Consider the following 22,086-nt stretch of genomic DNA (forward strand, 5'->3'; position numbering starts at 1 on the left):
TGGCTAAAACCCTCACCTTAAACACCATCTTTAGTTAAAGACAAAAGAGGAAACTGGGGCAGTGGTTTGGGACTTCAAAGGGGAGGACAGCAATTCTCATGGAGACGGAAGAACAAATATTTGGTAAACAAATGTTGGCTGGGCCCTGCAGAGACAGAGGGACACAAAGAGAGGAATTTTCACAGACTCTGCTGGGCTCCTCCCTGCTGGTACACCTAATGCATACTATAGTTATCTTCCTGGAACAGATCCTCTATCTACATTCTTCAGGCAGTTAGAAAGAAGGTCAGTTTCTTTCTGAATCTTTTGGGTGTGTTTTTAGATTCAAATAATCCAGGTGCCAAGGAGACATTTTGGGGTGGCAGGTTTTGCTCCCCTACAGCACTTTTCATGAGGGAGCTGTCCAAGGCCTAGGGCCACAACTGCCACACAGAACTCTGGCTACAAACATATTTCCATTCAAATGCTGTGCTTTAGTAAATAGAGAAACTCATCTAATGTAACTCTTCTGAGGTCCCACAGGTAATGAGTAACAGAGAAAAGTAAAGAATTCAGATTGTGTTTACTTCTACACTTGGAACATTTTAGTGACTAAAGATGAGCTCCGAGTTCTATAGTTTCTTGGATCATCAGGAAAGTTAACCGTATTATTTTGCAATCTCCAAGGAATCTAATGAAGGCTGTCACTCTCCCTAATTAGTCCCATTTGATTTGCATTTTATTAAAAACAACATGGTGACGCATGCTTGCCCTCTCACCTGATTTTAATTAGGTCTCATGAAACACAATTTAGCAAATCTGGCCATTCACCTCATTATAAAAGAGACAAATTATTCTAAACCAGGTTTCTAATGAAAACAAAATCCTTTTCCAACCAAAAGGCACTGTCTGCTCCTCGACATTAAATATTTGCAAAACAGACATAAGCCATCAATTTCCAAGGACATGTTATTTTAAATATTCTTAATCTCAGATTTTAGACAATTAATAATTTTCATTTATATATTGATATGCTGATCTAATAAATAATATATTCAAGCCATTAAAGCAGGTAAGCAAAAAAGGAGTTAATATGGAGTAGGGAAGCACATGGAACCTGTCAGACTTCCCGGGTTCAAATCTGCTCACTTCCACATACCACATTTGTAACCATGGGCATGTTCCATTACATTTGAACTCTCATCTGCAAAATGAGAGTAATAACACTATCAATCATATTGGGTTGTAGTGCAGATTAAAGGACATATTACAAGTTAAGCATGTATAATAGTTACTGGCAAAGTATTATATATCATTATAGCTATTACTGAATTGAGGTCATTCTTTGGATTTATTTTCTATTACTACTTTTAGAAATTTTCATAGGGCCTGGAATTTCTACGAGATACCATATTCTAAATATTCTATCCTTGGTCCATCAACTTAAAATATTACAAAATTTCAATCCCAGACTGCTGCTGCTTTCTGAAGAAGCACAAAGAGTCCTTTTTCATCCATGTGACCAGACTTTCAGATCAGACAATATGATATATAAGTAAGGTATTTGATCTTATAATGCAATTTGAGTCTTCAAAACTCCTATATTGTGTCCCATGGTATTTCTAATTGCTATAAATGAAAATCGGATAGTTTCATACTATTCCCTAAACACAATTATATTTTCACTAATATCATGTGTCTTACCATAAATTTTAACTTCATGAAAAAGTGAAAACTTCAAATGGGAATTCAATACAGACTAGAAAATACTGGGGAAAAGAACATGAGAGACAGAGAAAAAAAGAATGAGAATGTATATACCTGTTGGTATAGGTAGAAGTGGTAGAGGGAATATTTGTATTAAATCTAATGCTACAACATTAAAATCCATTGATACTAGGTTGCAATTTCATTGAGGAATATATAAAAGTCCAAGATAGAAGTTATGATCATAGGGACTTCCCTGGTGGCACAGTGGTTAAGACTCTGAGATCCTAATGCAGGGAGCCCGGGTTCGATCCCTGGTCAGGGAACTAGATCCCACGTGCGTGCTGCAACTAAGAGTTCATGTGACAACTAAGGAAGCCACCTGCTGCAAATAAGACCTGGCACAACCAAATAAATAAATAAATATATTTTTTTTAATTTTAAAAAATAATAAAAAAATAAAAAGAATGTCTTGAAAGAGAAATTTTTTTAAAAAGTTATGATCATATTTCATAAAGTACAAAGCACTATAAAAGTCAAAATTAAGGCAACCTATGGAATGGAAGGAAATATCTGCAAAACATATATCTGATAAGGTATTAATATCCAGAATATGTAAAAAATACCTACAACTCAACAACCACCAAAATAACCTAATTAAAAAATGGGCAAAGGATATCAAAAGACATTTCTCCAAAGAAGATATACAGGGCTTACCTGGTGGCGCAGTGGTTGAGAGTCCGCCTGCCGATGCAGGGGACACGGGTTCGTGCCCTGGTCCGGGAGGATCCCACATGCCGCGGAGCGGCTGGGCCCCTGAGCCATGGCCACTGAGCCTGCGCGTCCAGAGCCTGTGCTCGGTAACCGGAGAGGCCACAACGGTGAGAGGCCCGCGTACCGCTAAAAAAAAAAAAAAACAAGATATACAAACGGCCAACAAGCATATGAAAAGATGTTTAACACCACTAATCAACTGGGAAATGCAAATCAAAACCACAATTAGATATCATCTCACACCCATTTGGTTGATCACTATTAAAAACAAGCAAACGGGTCTTCCCTGGTGGCGCAGTGGTTGAGAGTCCGCCTGCCAATGCAGGTGACACGGGTTCATGCCCGGGTCCGGGAAGATCTCACATGCCGTGGAGCGGCTGGGCCCGTGAGCCATGGCCACTGAGCCTGCACGTCCGGAGCCTGTGCTCCACAACGGGATAGGCCACAACAGTGAGAGGTCCGAGTACCGCAAAACAACAAACAAAAAAAAACAAGCAAACGAACACCCAGAAAATAACAAATGATTGTAAGGATGCAAGGGGAAAAAGGAACCCTTGTACACTGTTGGTGGAAATGTAAAATGGTGCAGCTGCTATGGAAAAATGTATGGGGTTTCTGAAAAATTAAAAATAGAATTAACATATGCTCTAGCAATTCCACTTCTGGGTATATATCCAAAAGAATTAAAAACAGGGTCTAAAAGATATATACACACCCATATTCACTGCAGCATTATTCACAATAGCTAAAAGATGGAAGCAACCTAAATGTCCATCAACAGAGGAATAAAATTCAGTATATACATACAATGGAATATTATTTAGCCTTAAAAAAGAAAATCCTGTTATGTACCACAACATTGATGAACTTTGAGGATATTATGCAAAGTGAAATAAGCCAGTCACAAAATGACAAATACTGCATGATTTCACTTATATAAGATATCCCAAATAGCCAAACTCTTTGAATCAGAAAGTAGAATGGTGGTTGTCACAGGCTGGGAGAGGGAGGAATGGGGAACTGATGTTCAATGGATATGGAGTTTCAGTTTTGCAAGATGAAAAAGTTCTAGAGACCTATTGCTGACAATGTGCATACAGTTCACAATATCATACACTTAAAAACGGTTAAGACAGTGAATTTTCTGTTAAGTGTTTTTTACTGCAGAAAAACATATGCATTTTGGCCAAGGGGTATCCAACTATACTAAAACAAGTATGTGTTATGTGTATCACAGACTGGAAATGTGATTTAGTAATTGGCCAAATCATTTTGGAATACAGATCCTGCAACACAAATATACCTGAAGGAACCATAATTTTTAATTGCATAAGTTTGTATAGCCCCTACCTTATCTCTTCTCCAACGATATAGATAATGGATAGCAAAGAGAAAACATAAGCATATTCTCTGATTTACTCATCAGGAATTTTTTTTTTTTAATTATATATCCATTTCTGTTACTCACTTCACGTGGATGTTCAGAAGACTCAAATGATTGTACTTTTCCCTAAATGCCCATTTAAGGACTTGAGAAAAACATATTGTCTGTGAAGCAGCCCTTGCTACACCCTCAGAAAGTTCTGGCATTCTAGTTTCTTTATATGTGTAAACAAATGTAATATAAACGTGCTGTCTCCTCTGTGGCTTATTTAGAGGTACTAAGGGAAGTCTGAGAGGTGTCACATTCCAAAACAGTACCAGGAAGCTATGGAATGTTCTGTTTCAACCCAAGTCTGATTATAAAGGCCATACCCTGACTACTCTACAATTCTTCTCTCTTTCTGATTTCCCCATGTACCCTCTTTGGTAAGCTCATTAATCTAGCTGAAGTACAGCTTTCAGATTCAGTCATATAGTGATTTACTTGAGGAGTATGGTTCAGAGGCCACAATGGAGAGTCAGATTCCAACTCACTGCAGAAAGAATTTCATGATAAGTGCTTTTCAGCCATGAATGAAAAGTTACTGCAAAGGATACTGTGAAAACGTTCTTTCAGCAGTCCAAGTAAGATGCAAAGAAACCTCTTAGGAGAGGTGAAATGTTTGGAGAAATGTTTCTTTCATCTTACAAACCGTATATTACAACTGGGGACTTTTCCTCTGGTGAGAACAAGTTTCTCTCACAGGAGGTTGATGACCTCTTAAAAAAAAAAAAAATCGGAGAGGAAAAAACAAAGATGTAACAATACGGAAAAAGATACACATAAAACAACACAATTTTCGTTTTCTCCACACACACACATACATGAGCACACACACATCAGTTATCATTGACATTTCAAACACTGTATACTTATGTGCATTTTAGATAAATCAAACTCTTAATCATTCTTTTTATTCACTCTATTACCTATTCATGCTTTAATCTATCACCAAGATCAATATTGTGTGAATTATTGTGCAGCTGCCCCAAATTTCAACTTGTTAAAAAAGATTTCTCTTGCACTTGTTTACTGTGTGTTAAATTATATACTTCATTTAGATATCTGGAAATAAGTTAATGACTTCAGAACACATCTTCAGTATTAAGTGCTGGAAATTTTGTGCACAATAAGGAATTCACCTATCTGCCATAGCTGTGAAAAATGCAGTAGTACACATCCAGTCATTAGAAACTGGTGTCATGTCGTTCAACACAGGTACCAGAGGTCGTTTCATATTTAATAAAGTGATATAATGATTTATTAATCCTGTGGGAGAAAAAGAATCATAATTCTGTATTGTCTCTATCTCCAACAACACAAAATCCTCTAATTTCCCACCATGGATGTGTGTACAGCAACACCATCTTTTAGCTATAATGGTGTATATACACACCTCATCAGAAGACGGATCTCAGTAAGTGTTACTTTTATTTTCCCACATACAAACAGGTTGGCCTCTTCAGCGGGGTCTTTTCTTCCTCTTGTCAAGCTTTCTCTGAGCATCTGTCATTATTTCAACATCTGGAGAGGCAGATAAGCTACTCCAATTGGAACATTGCAGTCAGCAACTTTATCCAGGAAACGAAATTTGTCACCTCTGCAAAGCATCCGTCTTCTGCCAGCTTTTGACTTCCTATCCTCAGGCCAAACTCAAAAATCAGGCCTCCCAGTTTGTAGGGCTGCTGTGCTATCGACTAATTCAGCTATGGAGAAAAGGATGACAAAGGGTGGAAAGATCATGATTAACTCAAATTAATTTCTAGAACAGCAGGAAACCCATCTCAACATGATATAAAGATTTAATCTTAACCTGATGTCTCTCCAGACATTACACGACTTCCTTCTTAAAGAAATATTGAATGTTGCTCTGCATTTTTTCCTGACAATTGCTTGTACCATCATTGTGCTGCTTTGATCAGAAGAGGTCATCTTCTTAAATTAACCAGAAAAGCTAACAGTTGCTAATTTGAGGTGTGATATGAAAGAAATTCACAAATCACCCATTCCTTAATCTACTCATTGAATTAAAGTGACAGTAGAGCTGCACACACATAAAATTATATTTTAAAGGCAAATCTGATCGGATTCTTTCTCTGATTAAAACCATTCACTGATTCCCTTTCCCCAGAGAGTATCTGGATGCTTTTACGAGCTTGTCAAGGTGAGTTGTCTTCTGGCTCTTTTGATTCTCCAGGCTTGCGTCCCACCCTTGCTGTACACTCCAACCACTTGAATTTCTCTATGCCGTGCCCTCTTGCCAATGTACATGTTATTCCTATCTCTGGGAGGCCTCTCAGCCTAGAAGGATGCTTCTCAAAATCAATGTACATTCAAATCATCAAGGAATCTTGTGAAAATGAAGGTTTTAGACTGTGTATTTATAACAAGCTTCCAGGTGACGCTAATACTGTTGAGACCTATAGTATACTTTGAGTATACCATGGTCCTAGAGCACTTATTCTCAGCTCAGGGGTGATTTTGCTCCCCAGGGCCATTTGGAACTATCTGGACACATCTGCCATAACTTGGGGGACAGGATACTGGCATCTAGTAGTTAAAGACCAAGAATATTACCAAGCATTGTACAATCCCTAGGACGATCTACAATGACAAAGGCTTACTCAGGCCAAAATGTCAACAGTGTGAAGTTGAAAAATCTTGATCTACAGGGTATCTAGTCTTCAGGAACCAGCTCAGTTCACCTCTTCTCTGAACAAGTGCCTAATCACACCTAACTGTTTCTGGCTTCCCCATCCATCCAACCCCATCACTCCCTCACAGACCTAATAAAGTATACATATGGTTTATCTGCTGTATTATCGATTACTTCTTTACATACCTAATTTCACTTCTGTTTGTGAGCATCTCCAGTGCAATTATCATATTTGTGTCACAGCACACAGCACCTATTTTGTTGTTGGTTTTAGGGCACTTTTCCATGTGACTAATACGAGATGTTGAAAGAAAATGAGATCATTAAAATTTGTAAAATTCAGTTCTGCCATCATAAGCAAAGGGTAAAACGAGAGGGTGCCATTTGGTTTACTTAACCTATCAAGGATTTACTATTCTGATAAGAGCTGAGGAAAATGGTTATTCCAACTGTTCCCCAAAATGTGATAGGTTCACGTTACTCAGAGATAAACTGTTGATAGTCTTTAAAATATACCTGTTCTTTGATCATCTCTAAGAGGTCACTTTTCACTGGTTGATTTGGAGTTGAATCAGTCCATTGACATAGAGAAGGAATTCTTATCCATGTGTTTATGATAGAATTTAGGAGTTCTGTGAATTCAGAGTGGAAAAAAATACACCTAATTTAGTATTTTTTGTTTTATGTTTAATGAAGGAAACAAAGCACAGAGTCTTTAATACACTGTCATTTGTGGCTACCACAAATGTTTTCTTATCTTATTACTGTGTTTCAAACACCTTGAAATATTGTTTATAATAATGCTACTTAAAAATTACAGTACTTAAGAGATTATTTAGTATGTTAATGAGGAAGCACTTATATTTCTATGCCATAATTAAAACACTTGGACAATTTTATTTCAACATAATTAACTTTCTTTGTAATCCCATTGCTTTATCTAAAAATATTATTTTAATAGTTAATCCATCAGCTGCATGGAACACCATCCTCAACACCCCACTTCAAACCCTGTCAGTTTGACTAATTCATATGTATGAGAATATTTCATGACTGTACTTTCACTGTAGAACCTTATTAAAGTTCTTTATCAGTGGGTATTCAGAAAACAATGTGTAAGGGCCATTCTGCAAAAGACAAAATATATAACATACTGTATTAGTTGTCTGTTGCTGCATAAGAAATTACCCAAAATTTACAAACTTAAGACAACACAAATATATTATCTTACAGTTTTCTAAGTCTGAAATCTGAAACAAATCTCATCAGGCTAAAATCGAGGTGTCAGCAAATCATATCCCATCCTGGAGGCTCCAGGGGAGAATCTATTTCTTGCTCGTTGGGTTGTTAGCATAACAGCTTCTTGGGGTTGTAGGAACCAGGTCCTTCTTTTTCTTGCTGCTTATAAGATGAGGGCTATTCATTACTTTCTTTGGCTAATGGCCCCATCCTACATCTTCAAAGCCAGTAACAGCAAGTCTAATATTTTTTATATCACATCTCTCTTCTTCCATCAGTTTTCAGAATGCATGTGATTAGGATAAAGCACCCCTCTTTCAAAACCTGTAACCTTACTCTCATCTGAAAAGTCACTTTTGACATATAAAGTAACATATTTACAGGTACTAGGGATTAGGATGTGGCCTATGTATCCCAGGTGCCTAGAAGTATCTCACAATGACTAGAAACACTCTTTATCTTTGAATTTCATTAATAGTTAATCATTATTAAGTAGGGGTACCTGAATCTTATGCCAACGAATGAAAATTAATTTTATTTATTAATGTAATATATGTAGAGCTATCATAATCAGTTCTGACATAATATTCTTACTAAAGGGAGGATAAAGGTCTTTGCTTTATGCTTCTTTTAAGTTTTCTAAATCTTCTTTTCCTAAATTCTATTAACCTATGGGTATGTACAGTTTTATAGCTCTTGATATCTTTTGCATACTGTGCCTATTGTCTTTTAAAAATATTTTGGTGTCTATGTACAGTGTTAGCACATGACATGACATTTTCAGAAGTAAAATTTTGGAAATTACCTGATGAAAGGATTTTATTCTCCAATTTTGGACTGTGTTTATAGGAAGAATCCTATAAAAGTAAAGAGATCAAAGAACATGTAGTTAAATGATGAATTATCCTTCTCAAAAATTATCTATGTTTATGGGGTGAAGATTACCCAAGAAATTTAAGGACACATACCTAGTGAATATGTAGGATATATAAAGTCATGATATTAATAAAACCCTAATTTTTACATTTTTGAATACTGTTCTAAACTGACAAGGTAGATTATTCAGAAAGTTACAAGTCTTCAGCATATTTGAGTCAGAGTATACACTGGCCACAGCTTAAGAGGCAAAAAAACCTGTCTAGGGAGAGAGATTCAATTTGTAGAAGTGTTCCTTCTTGGGGAACCACAGGTAAAAGTAGAAAATGAAATAAAATCCTAGTTACAACAAGGGAATGTCAAAAGCAGTTCACGACTTCCTGTAGAAAATAACCCTTTAGCCACTGCTCATATCCCTCTTTCTCTTTACTGCTTTTTAAATCAGCAAAGAGGATCAGTAAAGGATCTTTGGAACTGAGAGCTGGTTTCACTAATGAGTCTCCTGATGCTGTCCCAGTGATGGGCACAGCAGAATTCCATCAATAAAACATTAAGATAAAGCACCCACAGCCCTTAAGGTAGCAGCCAAATCTCATCCCAGGGACTTGCATTTTGTGTCAATTAAGGAGCAGACTTCAAGAGATGAAACTGACTTTGCTCAGGCTTGCAGGACACCTCCGGCAAACATTAGCACAATAATCACCATCATGTTTTTTGCGCCTCTCAGGTCCACGTGCAATGACTATCTCTCTCATTTCTCATTGGCATGCTGTTGTTCTAATTTACTCACCAAGACTTGGCATTTAAGTCCCAGTTGAGCTTGTTGGACACCGAAATGGAGTTAACAGGCACAAGCCTTTTCCAAACCTGTATTTTCTCCATTTATTAGTAAACCTCTCAACTCATCTTTTTTTTTTTTTTTGGCTTCCATCAGGAGAGTTTCAAGACAACCCTGTAAGGCAAGATAAGAATGTTCTTATTTATTAAACTAATGCTTCTATCAATATAAATAAATTTGAATTCCAGGTGAGTTCCGGGGCATCTCTTTCTCCTACTTTTGGTTCTTGAATTCCAGGAAAAGCAACAGTGAAAGAAGAGCTATTAACACCAACTCACTCTGTTTATTTGTTGTAGCAGCAAATGTTCCATAATGTAAATACCAGGATGGAATTTACAGTGAACATCAGTATATTTCTGAGTTTCTTATCACACCTAAATTAACTAAAGGGTTTTTGTTTAAGGGATCTCTTCTTCTGATTAAAATGTAGTTAGAATCATAAAATCCTGTGGTTTTATATTTGGGAATCTCATTCACTTAATTTGCATCAACTGCCATTTTTGTATCTTTAAAGAATAAACAAATTTACATTTTTTTCATGTAACTTGTCTCATCAGAAAAAGCTCTGAATATTCAGGTAAGTATAATTTGTCTTTGCTGTCACATTAGTTTAGGATGTGATTTACCTGCCTTTTCTAAGATACGTAAGTATACCCTGATTAAATAAACATGAAAGTGACCAAGCAAACATTTTAATCTCACAAAGAGAACAGGTGTGCAAAAGGTAGATAGCACCGCCACTCCCACTCACCCTGCAATGTATCGAATTCAAATACTGCCCATGATAAGATTCAACCTCAACCTCTTCCCTGGAGACACAGCACTGCCACGAGCAACCTCTCACTAGCAATTTACCTCTGACACTTCCCAAGGCTCTGTCACCATCAGCAAGAAATCTCCACACATGCTCCTTTTCCCTCTTGCCAGATTGCTCCAGTTACAAAACAATTCGAAACTTGGGAAATTTAGACCAAGAAGCGGTATCTTTCTTATCATTTCTCATTTTACCTACAACAGAAGCACAATTTTACCTAAGCACTAAAGATGCCCAGTTGTCTACATGATCTGAAGAGTGATTTGGGGACAGAATTAAGTTTAGGGATTCTGTTTAAAACGTCTTCTAATACGCTGTTATGCAGTTTCGAAATTTAGAAGAACATGATTATCTTACTGTTAGTGAATTAGAGACATGATGGAAAATGGACAATAATGAAGGAAGGTAATCCATTTCAGACCAAAAATATTTCTTCACAAATCAGAAGATGATGCCTCTTTACACTCTGTATGATAGAACATGGGGAATCATTCCATTCAGCACTTCTTAAGATAGGGCAAAAAAAGGGGGTCAGAGGAGTGACCTCCCCAAGTCAAGTGTTCAAAGAATGTTTTTACTGATTACCCACCCTGGGCCTTGCATATAACATGTCACCCAGTACTTCAGGAACCAGAGATATGAGTGCCTGCTCTGAGCTTTGTTGGGAATCCAGCTCTGCGCAAAGCAGAAATAATTCTTATGTTCATAGTCTCTTTAGTCTAATGAAAGGAGAGTCAAATTAAAGATACATGTATGAGCACATAGCTAATTATAAACTGTAACTGTGGTAAGTCCTTTTTGAAAAGAACTACAAGTTGAAACGAGATAAGAAGGGAGTTGCTGGAATAGACCAAAGACTAAAAGAAAGTCCATTTTGAGGAATTAGAATTTAAAACCTAAAACTTAAATAGAAATTGACCAGAACCCCTTCCCAAAAATGGGGTTGATAGGAAAATGACCTAAGTAGATAGAGCAGCCAAAGTAAAGTCCTGCAATTTGTAAGGAGGACAGCATATCTGAAGAATTTATAAGGAGGCCAAGAGATCTTGGGAGTTTCAAGAAACGTGGAAAATATTAGAATATATTGGTGACTTGTGCAAAACCTCTCTATGGAAGACTATACTTCAAAAATTGGTCCTCTAGGGACTTCCCTGGTGGCACAGTGGTTAAGAATCCGCCTGCCAATGCAGGGGACACGGGTTTGATCCCTGGTCTGGGAAGATCCCACATGCCACGGAGCAACTAAGCCCATGTGCCACAACTACTGAAGCCCACGCACCCTAAAGCCCGTGCACCGCCAACACTGAACCCGCGTGCTGCAACCACTGAAGCCCACGTGCCTAGAGCCCATGCTTCGCAACAGGAGAAGACACCGCAATGAGAAGCCTGCACACCGCAATGAAGAGTAGCCCCCACTCGCCACAACTAGAGAAAGCCCATGCACAGCAACGGAGACCCAACTTAGCCAAAAAAAAATTGGTCCTCTAATTCCAATTCCATTGCTATGGTTTGTTAACTCATAAAAGCATTTCCCATTTGTATGCAACATGACATAGAAAACATTTGGAACTCGGAGGCACGTTAAATTTCCACGCACCCCACACGTAAATTTGGTGCTCTTCTCGAAAACTTCCATTTTGATTGTATAATCAAAACCAGTAGCAGATATTGCCAGCTAAGTAGAGTTTAGCAAATTAAACTACATTACATCAAAACACGATGCTCTCATCCAGCATACAATCCCCTATCATCAAACAGTTTGCAGTGAGCATGTTTTGCAAGTTTCCCTATCTCAATCTGTATTTGCCCTCAAACCTTCCCCAGGGCTCTGTCTACATTGTCAAATGAGGAGTTGAGCCATCGCCATGGGAAGGGTATTGATGGAGACAGTTCAGGTCAAATGAGTTCCCTTTTCCCAGATTCTGCTCTATAATAGGCTCGCGTCTCCTCTTCAATTTGCTTGCATAAACAGAGCCTTAGAGCAAGTGTGAGACTAGTAGATATTCCAAACGTGTCTCAAATAATATTACAGATATAAGGTCTTGTCTACAAAGCATATTTGACCCATAACATTTCAGTGCTGAAATGACAGTGTGGAGAGATTCTGCTCTTAACTTTTTTTTGTTGTTATATTTAAGGAAACTGAGGCTCAAAAATGTTCATTCATTAGCGCTACTGCATGGTGCCACAAACACACTCCCTGGTGGAAACAGAAGTGCAATACATGTATCTTGACTCCTATTTCAAACTCTTCCCTGGGCATCCGTACATTGTGACTGGAATCCATGCATCCAACAACTATTAGCAAACACTCAATATTTATCAGTCCACATAGGACTCTTGGAAGACAAATAACCATAACTAACCACAGCTTACTCTGTGCTAGGAACTGTGCTCAGAGATTTACATGTAATTCTTCTCATTGCCATACTATGCTTAGGAGGGAGAGATGATTATTAACCCCATTCTATACAAGAAAAGACTGAAAATTTTAAGTTTGAGTAGCTTCTCCCCAAATCACATAGGTATTAGGTGGTTAACAGAACTTCACCCCCCCCCCCCAGCCTGAAGTCTTAAGCATTATGCTGTTCTGCCCCATAAGTAATGATTTGGATATTCTTTTGTGAGAAAAAAAAATTAATTTGGACCCATTTGATAAATATTCATGAAGTTCTACTACGTGTCTAGAACTGTGTTTCCTGCTGAGGATGCTCTGGGGAACACAATACACATATTTCTTATAGAGCTTACTGCCCAGTAGGCGAAGGGGATGTTAAGCAAAGAATGACACAAATGTAGTTAAGTACCAAGAGTACTTTTAATAGTACCTTAAATATACTAAGGATTAATAGGAGGCACTGTAAAACAATGTAACACCTATCCATCGGAATCAGGGAGGAGGTTGTCAAGATGAGGCTTAAAGGAAGAGAGGGAATTGACAAGAAAAGAGAAGACAAGAAAAGAGGTAGCGGGAATAGGTGCACAGGTGCTGGGCTGGAAAAGAACTTGATGCATATTAAGCACAGAGATGGCCAATGTGACCATAACGTACTAAACACCGGGATATATATGCAAATGGAGCTGAAGAGAAAAGTAAAGTGTGCCAAGAGCATGCAGGCTGGTGAAAGATTTTGGTCTTTTCCTACAGCGTGTTATAAGGCTATTGGGAGTTTTAGTAGGAGGGTATTCTCAGAAGATTTGTTTTAAGAACAACTTGATTGCTATGTAGTAAAGGCATTACCGAGGGCCGAGAGGGAAACTTTTTTTTCATTAATTTATTTATTTTGGCTGCCCCAGATCTTAGTTGCGGCACGTGGGATCTTTGTTGCGGCATGCAGGATCTTTAGTTGCGTCATGCGGACTCTTAGTTGCGGCATGCGTGAGGGATCTACTTCCCCGACCAGGGATAGAACCCGGGCCTCCTGCAATGGGAGCGCAGACTCTTACCTACTGGACCACCAGGGAAGTCCCAAGAGTGAAACTTTTCCAACGTTGGCATTTCATTTATTTACTAGCATGCTGGCAACCTGGAATACAAACAGAGAAGAACAAGAATGTTGGGCAAAGACTCCAGAAATCATGCCATTTAAATATTATGGAAAGAACTGGGCATGCTTACTTTTGAGAAAGAGAATTAGGAGAGAGTAGAGCTTTTATAGGAGGGAGGAGATGGAAACAATGAGCTGAATTTCTAAGGAGACATATTTTAGCTCACTAGAGCCACTTTTATACTCAGAGAGAGTCAATAAAATAATGGGCAGCTCTATGACATTGTCAGTTTTCTCGCCCTGAAGACATTTAAGGCAATATTGCATATTTCTACTTCTCAGGATGTTGTAGAACTGGTTCCGTAACTGGAACAGACATTTGGACAAAGTGTCTTCCTCCAAAATTGGTTCAAATGCTAAGATTCTTAATTTGCCTTACAAATCTGAATGTCAAACAGCAACCTACTGCTAGAGACGAAGTAATATAATTTCTTTGTATGTGGAATTCAGATGGAATCTTTACCGTATTTACAAAGTAAGGGCTATTTTGCCTTCAGAAACTCTGATGGATTTTCCTACACAAAAATCATGACTTCCTCGATTCAGCTCGATCCCTGCCTAGAACTGGTGACCAGCCACAGAATTAGCATAAACTAAAGACAGAGCTTCTATTTAAGATATATCTTATTCTTTTTCTGCTTATATTCTACCAGTGAATATGCAAATATTGTAATTAATAATGCTTTCTATTAATAACTTTATAAAACATTAGAAATTTAAATCCAAAGTAAATTTTTCTCCCTCTGCTTTGGTTCAGTTCATTACCTGTAACTTTTTTCATTCTTTCCCTACTTTCCATTCTTTCTTCCACTCTCACTGTGCTTCTTCCATATCACAGCTAGAGTCATCTTTCTTATGCATACATGTCTTTGTGCCACTCCCATGTTTAAGACACACATACATAGAAAATTTCTTCCCAGTGCTTACAGTGTAAAATCTATAGTTTTATCTTGATATACATTACCCTTTGTAATTTTTATCTAATGTACCTGATCATTCTCACATACATTCCTTCTATTTTTATTCATTACAATGTATTCAAGCTACTGTGGACTACTTTTCATTTACAAAGAAGCAGTAGTAATTATTATAGTAGTATTAGTATTTTAGTATTAAAGTAGTTTTAGTTACAGTAAAAAGCAATGGCTGTCATTTAAGGACCTCATATGAACCAGACATTTTAACATGCCTTTCATTTATTTTTTTCATTTATTCAACATATACTTATTAAAGGGCACTCTCAGGCACTGATCCAGGAAGCTGAGATAATGCAGTGAACAAAACAGGTGATGTCCCTGTTTCATGGAGCTTATATTCCAATGAGTCATGATGTCACATTTTACAGAGATATGTATTATTCAGTATTATCTCTTCCCTTTTCAATTTCTTTCCAAGCCTAAGGGTCTATGTCTATGTCTCTCTCTCTCTCGCTCTCTCTCTCTCTATATATATATACATAAAACGTGCCTTGGAAAAAGCATAAATAAACAAACTTTCTCCATACCCCCCCAAAAATGAAAATCTAATTGCTTAAATAAGGGGCATGCATTAATATGCCTGTTAAGAAAAATTATAGCTCCCAGAATAGAAATATGGGCTTTTAACCTTGTTTTGATTCAATAACCTACATTGTTGAGGAGGTTTGCCAACTGACTGTATCTTTGAAGCCTCACCTCCACCATCTGTATTCATCTGAATGTCATGCCATCATGTGTCTCTTCAAGTGGAGATCATTTCATTCTTAATATAGTCAGGTAGCATAGAGTGCTCTTCACCCTGGGAAATGCAAAAAGTGCAGAACCAGGAACTGTCTGGGTTGAGGAACAAAGTCCAAGGGAAACCCCTGGTGAGACTGTGAAAGGCAGCGGGTGAGGAGATATGAGAAGGTGTCATATATTATCCAAAAGGAGGAAGAGTGATTGGCAAGGTCAGGCTATTTGCAGAAATAGCATTTGAGCCCAGTTCGATTGAAACTTAAAAGCTTAGATAAGTCAAAGGGCTGTGAGGGGTGGGGAGTGGGGGTGGAAGAGTCACGCTTTTCCTTATGGGAAACTTGGTAAGAAAAAGAATCACCCGTATTAGAGGAATTATATAAATAGAAAGAAAATTGTAAAAGGAATCTAGTGTATAGTACTTAGAAAATATTTTTAAAACACACCTAATTGTATAAGATTTACCAAAGGGTTCACTGTGGGTATGTACAGGAAGGGACACAGTTTTGAAATATCCAAAGGGAGTATAACCAACTAATATTAATAACTGCTTTTTTAAAAGCCTCATCAGGCAGTACCTTTCAAACATGATCCTTAAATCAGAATCACCTGGTAAATTTGTTAAAAAAATAAAGCAAACTTTTCTGGCCATTTCTCTTGCATACCCAATCAAGATCTGTGAGGGTGGGAATTTTTGTAAACAAACTGTTTAGCAGCGGGAGGTATGCCTTTTTTTGTTGGTACAGAATTTCTTCGGTGCTTCATGGTCTGTCCTGTGCCTACACTGTTCCTCAGCTGCATAACCTGCCTCTGCGTGCTCTTCCACTGTGAACTCCACACTAAAGCCACAGATGCAGGCTGATACCAGACTCTAGATCAGCCATTCTTTACAAAGTTGCATTTTTTCTTCTCTGCCTGCAAGATCTTCCAAATCTCTCTTTTCTTTCTTTCAAAAGTCAACTGAGAGTCACTTTCTCTGGTAAGTCTCTAAGGAGTACTGGGTACTGTGCTGGGCAGCCTCTCCACATGCTACCATGGCTTCTAATGTAATATGGTCCATAGGAAGGTCTCGGTAGCGTTTCTAAGTCTAAGCTATACTAATCCATTGGAACGTGTGTCTTTCATCTATTTGGTAAATTCTTATGAAAGGTATGCTCGCTTCCAGGCAATATCCAAGACAGTAACGATATTTAGTGTCTAGTGAGGGAGAGGGAAGGTAAGCAATAAAGTGGAACAATTGCTATGATAGGGGAAATACAGAATGCCATAGGACAATGCCACAGGATTCCAAACCTATTAGACTTCTCCCCTACACAGTCGAGACTTAAGTGACTGCTCCCCTCCAGAAGCCATTACTTGGTTGTTTATCTACATGCCTCTACATACGGACTTAACTGAGCATTCTTTGACAATAACAATAATTTCTGCAGCCATTTCTAGTCTCTTCCCCAAATGAAGATATTTTAACACCCATTTATTTTGTACTTACCACTGTCTATATGCTTTGATAAGAATGAAAAGACAAAACAATAACCACATTTGCTTTTAGCCTCAGGTTAACTATATGTGTTAAGCTGACCATGATAATATTTACTGAAACACACTGATCATTTATGTCAGCCCTTAACGTAGATTCTATCCCCAAAGCTTCATATCATCCTTATACGATAGGTGCTATTATTATCACCATTTTACAGATGAGGAAACTAAAGTTCCAATAAATAGTCCCATTTGTCCAAAGTCACACATAAGTAGCCCCTTGACTACAAAGCTGTGTAGTCTGACTGCAGAGGGCACACTCGTATCCATTAAGCTATCTTCCCTGCAGTTTTATTTCACTGTGGCATTCCACTGTGTCTTAGATTGAAGTTTTCCTCTAAGCCTGTCATTTCTGGAGAGATAACATATCAGAAGTTCTAGGATCAAAATGCTTGGCTTTGAGTCCTGCTACTATTATTTATTAGCTAGGTAGCTTCGAGTATTTCACTCAAACTTTCTGTGCTTTGCCTTAGTCACTGGCACCACGGGAAGAATAATAACATTTAACTTATAGAGTTGCGAATAGGGCTTAGCAAATAGTAAGCACTCTTTCCTGGTTATCATCAATACTATTGCCATCACTATTACTATACAATTATTACTTCTACTGATAGAGCATTACAACTACCATGGCTGACTTGTGAGCCTTCAGTAAATCAGTTAGAAACAGTTTTCCCATTGGTAAAATGTGCACTTAAATCCTGTTTTCCTTATAAGGTTTCTATGAGGATGAAAATAAAAGATGAATAGTATTTCAAGTTCTCTGAATCTAATAAAGTACCTATAACTACATCACTCTATTTTCCACTTTTATTGATGTATATCTCTTTTCTTACTTTGTGAGATTCTGGTTTTTTTTTTTAAGAATGTTTTTAACTTCATATAACTTACAACAACAGTGGCTTAAACAAGACATTATTTATTTGTTTATTTATTTGCCCGTCCTGTGCAGCACGTGGGACCCTTAGTTCCCTGACCAGGGATTGAACCCATGCCCCCTGAATTGGGAGTGTGGAGTCTTAACCACTGGACCACCAGGGAAGTCCCACTTTGTGAGACTCTGATAGATACCTCCTGAGACTCATGAGATATCAGGCCAAACTCAGAGGGAAAAATCCTCAACTAATTCCATTCATATATCCATGACATCAGGTTATCATAAGAGGGGCACATAAAATAAAATGAAGAAGAACAACGTCCCCCAAGAACCAGAATCTGGAATATGGTTAAGTTGCTCCTATTTAATGCCTGCTCTCTACCTGGTTATGAAAAATGTGCCTTGGACCCTAAATAAACACTGGGCCCAGTGAGCAAGGGGGTATAATTTTCATCGATTGATGCAAGATTTCCTCTATGCTAGGAACTTTTACCTGTGTTCACTTCCTTTTTTCTTTTACCCTACCTTCTTTTTTTTTTTTTTTTTTTTTTTTTTGCTGTATGCGGGCCTCTCCCGTTGCGGAGCACAGGCTCCGGATGCGCAGGCTCAGCGGTCCATGGCTCACGGGCCCAGCCACTCCGCGGCACGTGGGATCTTCCCGGACCGGGGCACGAACCCGCGTCCCCTGCATCGGCAGGTGGACTCTCAACCACTGCACCACCAGGGAAGCCCTACCCTACCTTCTTTATAACTCCCAAGTTTATCTGATAAACTTTCAGCTCTGTGAGATGAAACAAGTTTTGTAAAGACGTCTTAATAAATGGCAAAGATATTTAAGTCTGGGTGCCTGATTCCAGAGTTCAGGTACTTTTCACTAAGATATGGTACATCTTGAATATGCTCTAATAATAAATAATAAGCAAGTTCATTCATCAATCCAAGAGAATAATTAATGTGTTAAGAAATGGCCTGGTCAATGGATAATGAATGGTTCAAAATAACAGGTATGAGGTGGAGAACCGGAAATAGATACATATAAATAGGTAGGTAGACAGACAGATCAATTGATCAATCGATCTTAAAATCCTTCTAGGTTCTAGGACACAAAAACCAAACGTGATGTTAATTTGAATGTCATGATCCTACAATAACAAAATGTCTAAAAGCCCTATCACTCTGTATCTTAGTTTCACAGTCACATTTTCTTTCAATCATTAGAAGAATAACAAATGTCCAACATAGAAAATGTGGGGAAAATTCTAGAAGGAAAGTAAAATCACTCTGTTAAGAGATCCATAGGTAATCATATTTTTCAACACTTTATTTTATAAATTGCTCTTATTTTTTCTACTTTATTATATTTGTGTGTTTCTATATTCTATTCTTTTTAAATTAAGATACTCCTACATCTTGTCGCCTTTCCTCCAGTTTAGTGTTTGGCAATTTTATGACAAACTTTTCACAGACAAGATTCTAGTAACTTTATAGTTTTCTATCCTGAGAATTGATAATTATTTAATTCACCATTACCCTTTCATTGTTTTCAATTTATAAACTGTTTTATAACTTAAGCTATCATTAAAATCGCTGTTATTCAAAGATTTTCCTGTATCCATAATGTTACAATAGAGTGGACTCCTGAGAATCAAAAATGAGAAGAAGCATTTGGACATTTTTAATGTCTTAATACATATTGCCAAATTGCTTTTCTATAAATACAGTGGTCATTGATCAGGAGCCTCAGAGAGAAGGGGCATTTCAGAGACAGGGGTAACATGGAAAAGGCAGGGATAAAAAAGGGGGGTAAAGGTTGAGAAATTTGGGCTTCCTCGGTGGCGCAGTGGTTAAGAACCTGCCTGCCAACGCAGGGGACACGGGTTCAAGCCCTGGTCTGGGAAGATCCCACATGCCACAGAGCAACTACGCCCGTGTACCACAACTACTGAGCCTGCGCTCTAGAGCCTGTGTGCCACAACTACTGAAGCCCGCGCACTTAGAGCCCGTGCTCCACAACAAGAGAAGCCACTGCAATGAGAAGCCCTCGCACCGCAACTAGAGAAAGCCCACGCACAGCAACGAAGACCCAATGCAGCCAAAAATTAAAATTTAAAAATTTATAAAAAAAAAAAAGATTGAGAAATTTGACAGTGAATTTAGGGCTGAAGTATGGGAAGACAGGAGAAAAATTTTTTAATGTCAATTAACATTAGTTTCAAACTCACAGGCAAATGGCATCTAAAGAATCAAATATACCATGTTGTCAAATTTGAGTCATATTTTGTTAAAGGAAATGAGTGAAGGGATTATCAGCACTGCACTCTTTCCAAGTCCATCAGAGAGGAGACACTTGGAAGTTCAAGTTTTGCATTGGTGTTGATTGATGGGATTTCCTGTCTTTAAATACAAAGGTTGCCTGTATGTTTTACTGACCTGCATTTGAGCCAGGTCTTTTTGTTGTTGTCTTGTTTTGTTTTGTTTTTTTGTTCAAGGAGAGAGGATTTTTTATTGAGATACAATTGACATACAACATTATATTAGTTTCAGGTGTATAACATAGTGATTCAATATTTGTATATACTGTGAAATGATCACAGTAAGTCTACTTACCATCTGTCACAATACATAGTTACAAATTTTCTTCCTTGTGACTTTTTAACATCTTTATTGGAGTATAATTCCTTTACAATGGTGTGTTAGTTTCTGCTTTATAACAAAGTGAATCAGTTATACATATATCCCCATATCTCTTCCTTCTTGTGTCTCCCTCCCTCTCACCCTCCCTATCTCACCCCTCTAGGTGGTCACAAAGCACCGAGCTGATCTCCCTGTGCTATGCGGCTGCTTCCCACTAGCTAGCCATTTTACATTTGGCAGTGTATATATGTCCATGCCACTCTCTCACTTTGTCCCAGCTTACCCTTCCCCCTCCCTGTGTCCTCAAGTCCATTCTCTAGTAGGTCTGCGTCTTTATTCCCGTCTTGCCCTAGGTTCGTCATGTTTTTTTTTTTTTTAGATTCCATACATGTGTGTTAGCATATGGTATTTGTTTTTCTGACTTACTTCACTCTGTATGACAGACTCTAGGTCCATCCACCTCACTACAAATAACTCAATTTCGTTTCTTTTTATGGCTGAGTAATATTCCGTTGTATATATTTGCCACATCTTCTTTATCCATTCATCTGTTGATGGACACTTAGGTTGCTTCCATGTGAGCCAGGGCTTTTTTAACTAATGAAATTTGGCTCTTTCTCTCATAAAATATATTAAAATAACAATATCTATATTATGACTAGCTTTGGTAACCCAGGAGGATCAAATATTGTAGGAAGTGAAACTTGATGCCAGCAAGATACTGATTTCTTTGCAGTTCCAAATTATACCAATAAAGATTAAAATTATATTATATTTCAGTTTTCAAAATTTAAGAAATGACTAATAAACAACTTATACTAATTCTACAAGAGTTTTCTAATATTTCTTTGAAACTAAAGTATCTTCCATCCATTGCAACTCCAGTATTTCCCTGAGATTTTTCCCCCCTAAACTTGTATTTCTGGAACTCGATTTTTTAAGAATAACTATAGATAAGAGTCAAGATCACATGGTAAACAGAGGCAAATAGGAGTGTTCATGAATGTATTAAACATGTAATCACTGAGATTAAAATTAGAGAATACTATAAAATTAATTGTATTCTCTGCCTTGGAGGAACTCACATTCTAATGATAATTACAAGAATTAGAAACCCTGTGGTTTTTTAGACTATTAGAGTTAAACCACTCATCTTGTTTCTTCTTGTATGCTATGCATCTCTCATGGTAGAATGTATAGGTTTCTAAAAAAAACCCAAGAGAAGGGACCTCTAACATAGGCTGAGGAGTTGAGAAAGCTTTTCCAGAGGGCAGGTAATGGCTGAGCTGAATTATCCTGGTAATAAGCACAAACCATGGGACTTCCCTGGTGGTACAGTGGTTAAGAATCCGCCTGCCAATGCAGGGGACACTGGTTCAAGCCCTGGTCCAGGAAGATCCCACAAGCTGTGAAGCAACTAAGCCCATGAGCCACAACTACTGAGCCTGTGCTCTAGAGCCTGCGAGCTAC

The 22,086-nt window shown here is 37.9% G+C and overlaps 1 long non-coding RNA gene across 1 annotated transcript in view; it reads right to left on the reverse strand.

The window, feature by feature from the left end:
* Positions 1-9,459: 9,459 nt before the first annotated feature.
* LOC307178384 overlaps positions 9,460-22,086 on the reverse strand; it is a 58,277-nt gene continuing 45,650 nt past the window's right edge. The window contains exons 3-4 of the long non-coding RNA XR_013825191.1: positions 13,754-13,833; positions 9,460-9,606 (exon numbers count right to left, since the gene is read on the reverse strand). This is a non-coding gene — a long non-coding RNA (uncharacterized lncRNA). The remainder of the gene's footprint in view (positions 9,607-13,753; positions 13,834-22,086) is intronic.

The sequence above is a fragment of the Stenella coeruleoalba genome (genome assembly GCF_951394435.1).
Source record: "Stenella coeruleoalba genome assembly, chromosome: 20".
Lineage (NCBI taxonomy): Eukaryota > Metazoa > Chordata > Mammalia > Artiodactyla > Delphinidae > Stenella > Stenella coeruleoalba.